This window comes from Lactuca virosa, chromosome 5, assembly GCF_052849685.1.
Source record: "Lactuca virosa cultivar CGN04683 chromosome 5, Lactuca_virosa_CGN04683_v6, whole genome shotgun sequence".
Taxonomy (NCBI): Eukaryota; Viridiplantae; Streptophyta; class Magnoliopsida; order Asterales; family Asteraceae; genus Lactuca; species Lactuca virosa.
Window position 1 is genome coordinate 220,241,116 of NC_136430.1, and position 10,905 is coordinate 220,252,020.

Here is a 10,905-nt window from a genome sequence, read left to right on the forward strand (position 1 = left end):
AGCAATACAACAGCAAACAATACATGGTGAGTCAGCCAGTACTACACCACCCAATCAACCAGCGACGATCATCATATCATCTTCTGTTCCTACATAAAAAAAACACAAAATACTTTATCAGCTAGCAATCCAACTTATATTTTAAAAAACTTTATCTAATATAATGTAAATAAAGAAACTATATCTAATATAATGTTGTGTGTATGTGTTTTGTGTTTACAGATCTTGAAGAAACTAGCAATCCAACTTATATTCCTGCATAAAATAATAAATTTCAGGTCCAATCAGGTAAATCAAAAAAAATTATCTTAATATAACATAATATTGTACAAAACTTTAACCGTATCTAATATAATGTTGTGTGTGTGTTTTGTGTTTACAGATCCTGAAGAAACTAGCAATCCAGCTTATATTCCTGCATAAAATAATAAATTTCAGGTCCAATCAGGTAAATCAAATATAACATAATATTGTACAAAACTTTAACTGTATCTAATATAATGTTGTGTGTGTGTGTGTTTTGTGTTTACAGATCCTGAAGAAACTAGCAATCCAGCTTATATTCCTGCATAAAATAATAAATTTCAAGTCCAATCAGGTAAATCAAAAAAAAAAATATCTTAATATAACATAATATTGTACAAAACTTTATCTAATATAATATAAGACAAAAAAAATATATTTAATATAATGGTGTGTGTGTGTGTAATTTTTGTTTATGTTAATATAACATAATTTTTGTTTATGTAATATAATGTAAGTCAAAAAACGGTATATAATACTTTCATTCGCATTTTTGAAACACCATGTATTTTCTAGGTACAAAATTTTTGTTTTTTTGCAGGTTAGATCCACACTGTAATGGATGTTGAGGTTGTTGATGACCAATTGTGTGATGTGATTGTGTGTGATATTTGTGGAGATGTAGGCTATGAGCATTTACTTGCTATATGTAGTAGATGCAAGGATGGTGCTGAACACACATATTGTATGCAGAACATTATAGATCAAGTACCCAAACATGATTGGTTATGTGAAGAATGCAAATTTAGTGTGGTCATGCATACAAAAATTCCAAAATTACCCTTACCATTGGAACAAGAAGATATTATTCATTCAAATGATAAAGTTATGAATGAACAACAGAAATGGTGGATTACTTATGGCCAATGGATGATAGTCGACACCAATGGCTTACTCTTGGGTGAATACAAAAAATTAGATGAAGACCTTTACACCCCAATAATCTAATATAAATTAGAATCATAGATAAGGTTGTTTATTGTGCCATCAATATGAAGGTTTAAATTTAAATAATAGCAATTTACTTTGTATTGGTTGATTATTATAACACCTATTTTTTGTTTTAATCGTTTATTTCATTTTTATTTATGTAGTTGCTTGGCATTTATTATATTCAAGTTCAATTTTTTTTATGATAATAAATCATTGTATTGAAAGTACATTACCATAATATTACTTTAAAATACTTGAATTTCAAACTTTAGATAATGGATATTATAAAGATAATATATATATAACTTATTATAACATCATAAGTTTTTTCTGTTGGTGGTATTTTAAATATGGATTGCTATTAATTACAAAACTTGAAAATATTAGACCTAATTTACCTAAGAATCCTTGGATTGTTACTCAAATTTCCACATGACTTTTAAAAAGGTATTTTCTGTTTCAAAATATTAGTAACTTGAGAAAAGAATATGATCTAATAAAAAAAACATATTTTGAAAGATGATGGAAGACTAGAAATACGAAACGTGAAGAAAATAACATTTTCCAAACTAATTGCAAAACTTGAAATTCAAACTTTAGATAATGGATATAGCTATTAATACGATAGTTATAATTTATGTTGACTTTTTGTTACCCTCCAAAACAACATATATATTAAAATATTACTCTGATCCTTTTAATTTATCCAAACTAATTATAATATTTAAAATTTAAAATTTAATAATATTTATCTATCCAAACTATCTATAAAACTTGAAATTCAAACTTTAGATAATGGATATAACTATTATTACGATAGTTATAATTTATGTTGACTTTTTCTTACCCTCCAAAACAACATATATTCAAATATTACTCTTATCCTTTTTATTTATCCAAACTAAGTATAATATTTAAAATTTAAAATCTGATCATATTTATCTATCCAAACTAATTACAAAACTTGAAAATCAAACTTTATTCCCTAAAATATTACTATAACCAACATATTTTTTATTTTTCAGATTAAATACATGAAAAATCAGATATATCAGTTGCGAATGGAATTTCTTGAAATGCATTAATATAGTTTAGGCGGGAAAAGTGGATTGGAGGCTGGTGGATTTAATGACATGTGACAAACAAGATTAGGATTGGGATTTAAAATTCAAAATTTAAACGATACCTATTTTCTCCCTTAATAACAAACAAAGTTTATCAAGAATACCATTATATATACTAATGCCGCCAAATGCCAACCCATTTCTCAGTCAAATTGAATATTCCAACTATCAACAAGTATGTTCATCTATTCTTTATTGTTTTGGGTTTCATTTTGAAGTTATGTTTACTTATATTAATTAATAATGTTAACTTTCTTGACAGCCATCATGCAGGCCTTTAACAATGATGTGGATACAACAACACATGAATCTGGTGAAAAACAACATTATCTCCAAAGAAAGAAAAAACGTGATTTAGCACTTGAATCTTGGAAATGGAATGAAGTTATTGATCTTGTAAGTTCTGATAATCAACATCAGTAGACTGATGAAGATGATACAACAGATACAGCTGAGTCAGTAAAACCGTTCAAAATCCCCCAACTCACGATCCAGACCCGAAACAGGTTCTTTAAGCTTCGTCATCTACCGGATGACGAAGATTACGGGTATGTCATGATATTATCATTTTTATTTAAACAATTATTTCATAATTTCATAAAAGTAACTTAGTTTATATATTATATTCTTGAATTTTAATCACTTTAATGCTAAATTGATTATTTCTATTGTTTTTAAATTGTAGGTGTTTATTAATATTATTTTTAAATTACCTTTTGCAGAAATTGGTTGGAGTCACCTGTAGATATGAACCAACCAATACAAGAAGCTGATGCGCCACGTCAGGCTGAAGATGATGTAGGTGTGATCCAGCAAAATCCGGTTGGAAATGATGTACATAATCCAACAGGAGTTGTTGTGGCTTGGCCGGATGAAGAATGAGCCTAACAAGAAAGATCGTCAATTTTATTTTATCAATAATTTGAATGACTTTTTGTAGTACATTCAAGTCGTAAATTTGGTATTTTATATTTAATACTATATGCTTTTAGCTACTAGGATATTGGGATTTTATGTTTTCTCTTATGATTATTATTGAATTTATGGTTTTTGAATCATACTTTTCCATAGTGTATTTGTTTATTTCTTATTGTTTATTATAGCATCCTACTTTCATTTCTTATTACAACATTATACAAATAATTTAAGTACAATGCCTGATTGAGAATAACATTGAAAGTAGAATCTATATTATAAAGAAATGAAAGTAAGATGTTGTGGTTTTCGGATACCTCATCCGATATCCACTTTCTAAAACCAGATACGAAAAACAAAAGTATATTCGAGTCGAAGACTATTTTCGACAGAAAATGCTCTTACATGAACATTTCTTTTCCAAATGAAATGTGATTTAAATAATACAATGAAAGTACAACGTTATAATTTAGCCTTTTCAAAGTAAAATTCTTACATAATAAACAAAAATATGTATTAATGGGTTGTGTGGTATTAATTTTTAAATCGAGGGTTGTTTTGGTATATAATTATATATTCATGGGTTGTACTGTATTATAGTTTAGATCATGGGATGTTATGGTAAAAAAATATATTCATTCGGTAACCTCATAAACAGATTCAACAAGACAATATTTCATAATCATAAATAATTTCATAAGCACTCATGAAAATATATCTTTATATTCTTTTATTATCTGCGAATTTTATTTTAAAAAGTGAACAGAAAATGCATTTCAATAACCTTAGGGTCATATTTGGTAAACATGAGCTATAAAATAAGATAAGAACAAATCCCGTCATTCCCATTAAAATTTGTTAAAATAATATATTGACTAATTCACGATAAGGTACTAAAAAGTTTAAATAATTTCATTCCTAAATTTTAGGGATAGTATCGTGCTTTAGCGGGAAAATGAGTTATAAATAGTCTCAATTAAGCTTTAGTAATACTCAATTTTTAACACCAATATTAATACACCTAAGAGATAAAATGAGGATTTTTACCGATGATGAGGTTAACGAACAAGTTGAATGTGTTAAAATCATGTTGCATGAATGGAATGTTGCAAAACAAAAGAAAAGAGAGTTGGCATTGGCAAACTGGAAATGGGACGAAGTTATTGATATTTCAAGTTCTAAAGATGAACAGTTGAATGATGAAGCACAGGAAACAACCGATATAGCCGATTCAACAATGGTTACACGACCAATCAAGAAACCCCGAGTCACAATTCGTACGCGAAGCAAGGGTTATCAGCTTCGTGACGAGGAAGACGATACAATTGTGGATGTGACAACCGTCAAATTTCGGTCAAGGCAAAGTCAAACTAAGTCAACAAGTCAAACCGGTCAACTCCCTTAACCCTTGTATGTTAGGGTTTACGTTATGTAATAACTGTACAATTCACTACTTTAATGAGAAAACATCATTTGGAAAATTCGTGTGTTTGATTTTCCTTAGCCTTTACAGTGCTAAGCAACATTGGAAATTTAATAAACCCTACTCAAGATTACTTGACGCTAATAGGATCAAAACCCATACACTACGATATAAATTGACGTTAATAGCAACATAGTATAGTACAACGTTATAACTATAATCCAATTAAATTATGATAGCATATTAAAATCAAATCAAAGTATAATGCTCTAATTAAATTAAAAGAATCAAACTTGAATACTATAATTAAACTTCAAATCAAAGTAGATTGTTATAATCAAATAATAACCTATCTTTTATAAAACTCTATTTTTATAAACTTTACATTAAATTTTATAAAACTCTTATATTAATTATGTAAAAGATGCTTGTGTTAGTTGGAAATTATGAAGACCACCAAAAGCAAAAAGATTATTCCCATGGTCTCCCACTCACACCTCCCATCCACTTTCCTTTCCTTTTTCTCCCAACACATTATTCTCTTCACCACTTAAACCTTCTCTATTCTTTCTCTCACTCTCAATCTCGAAATTCATCCAAGAAATACTCATATTCCAGCCAAGAACAATCTATTATACTCCAATCTTCATCCCTCTTGAAGCATTCAACAAGGTATGTTGTTAAAAGTTTCAAATTCATACAAGAAACAAATTAAATCCACCAAACTATCTAAAACTCATTTTATGCATAAACCTGATTTTTCTCAGAATCCCATCAATAAAATAAGAAGTTCTGGAAATTTTCAGAAAATAACTTATTTTTATTGAATTACTATAATTATTGCAATAAAGTAGGGCAATAATTCACATAAAATACTTTTTGCATTCAATAAATTCTAAGAAAATTCTGCGATGACCTATATATTGATTAAACATAATTTATGAAGTTTCATGCATTTATATTACTGTTTACTATTATTTATGATTTTATTGATTAATTAATAATGAAATATATAAAAAATACTTCCCATAGTCACAAATATCCGAAACTTATACAATGGGCTATATATTATGTTATAAAACTATGGTTAATTTTACAGAATTTTTGGGAATCATTTATTATTTTTCCCGGATTTTGTTGTTGTTTAATCATTAAAGTATTAAATAAATACTAAAACAGTTCAGAAAAATATAAAAATTTTACAGTAATTATTATTGTATGAAATAATGATTTCCTAATAATTTCATAATTTTTCAATACTGTTTACTATTTAAAACCATTTTCCTAAGTATTTAAGCATGTAAAAATGCATTTTAATGATTATTTCATATAAATAATTGTTAAAATCTGTAAATAATTATAATTGGGCAAGTTATTATTTTAATAAGAAATTATTAAAATCTGGCCTAAATTGAAAATATAAATTAATTATGCAAAGTAATTAATTCAATTTAAAATTCATTTAACAAATGAATACCTTAATATTCTAATCAAAATGAATTATTGTTAATTCATCTAATATAAGAATATGTGTCTAATTATTTGTATTAATACTCTATTCTCGTTTAGCAGTTCCTAAACCAAAACTATTAATTATATTAGGTTCTACGCCATTTTGACCCGAACCGTCTATCGTACGACACACGCATTTCGTTTTGGGACTAAAGTGAGTAATCTACCCCATATTTTATAATTTTCAATACTTTTGGGGTGTATCATGTGGTTCTAATATGTTCCAACTTCATTTTATTGTTTTATCACAATTGAGACACTGTTGGGATATTTATACGTGAGTCATTAATTGTATAACTATTGTTTGTTTACGCTACATGTACTTGTAGTGCATTACCATTTTTAGTCTAATCTCCATGACTATGCCCGTATTCTTGAGGTACGTTATGGACAATAATAGCGCTATTGGGTTGACCACCCCGCCTTGGGACGCTAAGGTGATTGATCGCACGTGGTTGAGTGTGTTTGATGATTAGATGCTCCATCCTATATATATTTATATATATATATATATATATATATATACATATGTATATATATAGGGTGAGGACTTATTGTTGTTGTTATCATTTGTTAATCAATTTTTGATTTATAAACCGTTATCTCAAATACAATTGTTTGCCGACTTCAAAAGAAAACCAATTTCAAATTATAAATGTTTCAACTTCACAATTTTCTCTACTAAAATTAGATTACTCACCAACTCTCGTAGTTGACCTGTTTTTACCCATGATGCAGATTTGAAGAATGAAGTTGATGAAAAATAGGTTGTGCCTTAGAAATCCACAAGACTATTTAAATTTGATGTAATAAATGTTGTTCGTATTTGGATTTGTATTCGTATGTTGTGGATCTTGTTTGCATACTTATTACTTAATTGAATCTAATCATATTATAACATAGTTGTCATGAGACTTTGAACAATATATCACGCCTTGATCGATTCCGACAAGGATCGGGGTGTGACAGATTGGTATCAGAGCCCTTGACTATAGGGAATTAGGTTAATTGCCTTGACCTAGTCTATAGCCTCTAGGGTCCTCTCGTATGCTAGTTTATAAAATGCACACACAACTGCATGCAATTCACACTTAGAAAAGCCTAGGAATACCTTTGTGTGTTAATTGCTCCCTTAAGTGCATACGTATTACTCCTGACACTTATATGTGTGCATACACTGGTGAATATTCTCCTCTTTCTCTGAAAAAATCACACACATATTCAAGTGGAAAAAAAAAGATGTATATACATATATATTCCTTAGAGCTCATAGGAAATTCAAAGTCATCCACTCTAGTTGGGTAGGATCATAGTAATGGACGCGTAGTAACTGGAAGGGGGAGGTGCCGGTAGCCCGAAAGTCCTGACTAGGCAAGCATTCGTATACATCCCAATCAACCGAGGGACCAGTTTGCTTACCTGGGGACCAAAGGCGAGAGTTCCCAAACCTATAGGCCAAAGTGCGTCATTCATATTACTTTTGAGCCATCAAAATACCCGACCTTATCAAACGTATCCGAAAGGATACACTCCAAAATGGCCAACTCATTGGACTATTAAGTTCCCTAATGGGCCTAGAAGTGGGAAAGACATGTGAAAACTTAGTTTTGTGGGGGCCCACGCAAGTGCTACATGTTTCACATTTAGTAACCATGGAAAGCCCAAAAGGTGCCCAACACTCCTAACCATGGCCCAACAAGTGTTTTACAATTATTTTACCCAACAATGTCTAAAAACTTTATTTCCATAATCAATTTACAAATAACTCACAAGTCCATATGCGTGTTTCTCGTAGATGGCATTACGACCTCCATACGCTGCTCGCAACAACCGAAGGCTAGCTGCCCTTATCGCCAAGGAGGTAGCAAACGTCATCCCAACAATTGCAACCCAACTTCATTCTCTTCAGCCACAAGCTCCAGCAACCACTCCTCGTTGCTCGTTCAAGCACTTTCGTAACTGCAATCCGCCTTACTTCAAAGGCATCGATGGTGCCACCGCACTCCTCACATGGATTGAAGAAATGGAGAGTACTTTCATCCATAGCGAGTGTCCGGAGGACCTGATGGTCCGTCATGCTACAGGGTGCCTCCAAGGTCATGCTCTCACATGGTGGAACCTAGAAAAACGGGCAAAGGGAGAGGTTGTTGCCTTGGGAATGACCTGGTCAAAACTAAAGGAACGCATGATGGAGAAGTTCTGCCCTGACAGCGAATTGCAAACTCTCGAGGATGAATTCTGGAATCTGAAACAGGTGGGAGGCGACAACGCGACCTACACCAATAGATTCCATGATCTCTCGAGACTCCTACCTCACATGGTTCAACCTATGAAAACTGCAATACGCCACTACATCAAAGGGTTACCACGCCAGATCCGTGATTCGGTGACCAGCAGCAGGCCATCTACCCTAGAATCCGCCATTGAAATAGCAGGTCAACTCAACGAGGACAATATGAACGATGGTGTCCTCCCACGCAAGGGTTCAAAGATGTCAACTGAAAAGCCGACCCCTGAGACCCCCCTAATTGTCAAGTCCGAGTCCTCCCACCGACATGACAAAAAGAAGCGGAAAAGTCATCACCACAACCATGCTGTTATTACCCCTGCTACTCCTATCACCCAAGTCACCCCACAAGCCCAACCGAATAAAAAGCCGTATACCTGACCTCACCCCCTCTGTAACCACTGTAACTATCACCATATGACCACCAGCCCGTGTCGCCTCTGTACGAATTGTGGTCGCTATGGCCACTTGGCGGACACATGTCGTGCACAAAAAACTCAGCGACCACTCTATCTACCCTCAAATCAGCAAACACAAACCCGGTATCCAACTGGAACATGCTTCAACTGTGGTGACCCCACCCATTTCAGAAACGCGTGTCCTAGGCTAGTCAATATCATCAACACCCAAGCCCAGGCAAATCCAACAATGCAGGTTCCAGCTCCCAAAGGTCGAGCCTTTGTCATTACCGCAACCCAAGCAAAGACCGATAACAAGGTCGTAAATGGTACGTTTCTCATAAATGACTACTACGCGTCAATACTTTTTGATTCAGGTGCCGATAAAAGTTTTGTGTCTTTGGAATTTGAACCCACACTTCACACATCTCGCACGATTCTTGATGAGTACTTTACCGTAGAAGTCGCCGATGGAAAATACGTTTCACTCAATGCAGTCATCCAAGATTGCACTTTCGATTTTTGCGGTCATAAATTTTCTGTCAATTTAGTTCCTATGGAACTTGGTAGCTTCGACATCATCGTAGGAATGTATTGGCTATCCCAAAACCATGCTGAAATAGTATGTTACGATAAGTTCATTCGTATTCCTCTCGCCGACGGTCAAAGTCTTCGTATTTATGGCGAGACTCATTCGAAAAAGCTTAGTCTTATGTCATGTACTCAAGCTTGATCATATCTACGAAATGAATATATGGCTTTCTTAGCCCATGTGGTGGAAACAAAGGTCAAAGAAAAGAAGATCGAAGATATTCAGGGTAGACTCATTAGGATCAACAGTCTAATAAAATTTTAATTACACATAACTGGGGGCATGTCGAGTGAATCTTAGGAGTGGATCAGACATGGAACAAATCACAAGATTATAATCAAATTATTCCTACTAAATTCATAAGTCTATTTATAAAGACCTCTGGTATAGAGTCGTCGGCGTAGTCGTGTCGGCAATCTAGAATATAGTTAAATACATAATACAAACTATAATACCCAAATTATACAAAATTTTCTGCATTAAAAATCAATAGACAAACACAATGAAACTGAAAAGGGTATCAAACTATCAAGAGAAAAACACATACAATGTAGATTAAAATCCACTAATTATAACAAAATGGCTAAAAGAAAAGGTAAGGACTAAGGATTGTTAAGTCCTCTCTTCTTATAAATAGCTTTGAAGCAAGTTTGCCTAAGCTTCTTTGTTCCTTCTGTCAATTCCATATCTGGCAATTTCTCCATCATCTTCTTGTGCCCTTCTAATGTCTCTATCTCCTCCTTTAATCCCAACTCCTAGTTTTTTTTTTTTTAAAAAAGGTAGATGCAATATATTTTTCGTGTGAGTTCACAAAATTTACAATGAGTTAAGTTTATATAAATATAAATCAGGAAATCGTAGTAAATCAATTGATTTGATGTGGAATATTCCTAGGGCCATTGTTTATGTTATAAAGAAACTAATAATTAAAATTTTAGAAAATACCAAAACTACTTTGGTTACCAAGTGCAGGCATGCATGCATGAGTAATGTATAGAAGGTTATTATCGTAATTTACCTTGGCATTTTGAATGAGGGATTGTAGGCTCTTAAGTTTTCTATGAGGCCATCTGTTTATGTTTAGCTCTCTGCATCTTTTCTTCAACACTGTTAACCCTATCCCTAGTTCCTTTGCTGCCATGATTATCGGCATCTCAAAGTACTTCTCTATCTCTTCAAACTCCAATGGTCTCAATCTCTTTGCCACCTTCCGGCCACCGTGATCAGTGGTGGCAGCACTAGAACTACATGTAGCCTCACCACCGGATTTACAGTCTTCACTGAAACTAACCAATGGTAAATTACCATCCTCCCAACAATCCCATAAGCTTATGTCTTTAAGGGGATCAAAATCGTGAAACTCATTTCTAGAAATGATGTTTTGATCTTTGTTAAGTACTGTGGAAACGTTCTGATCG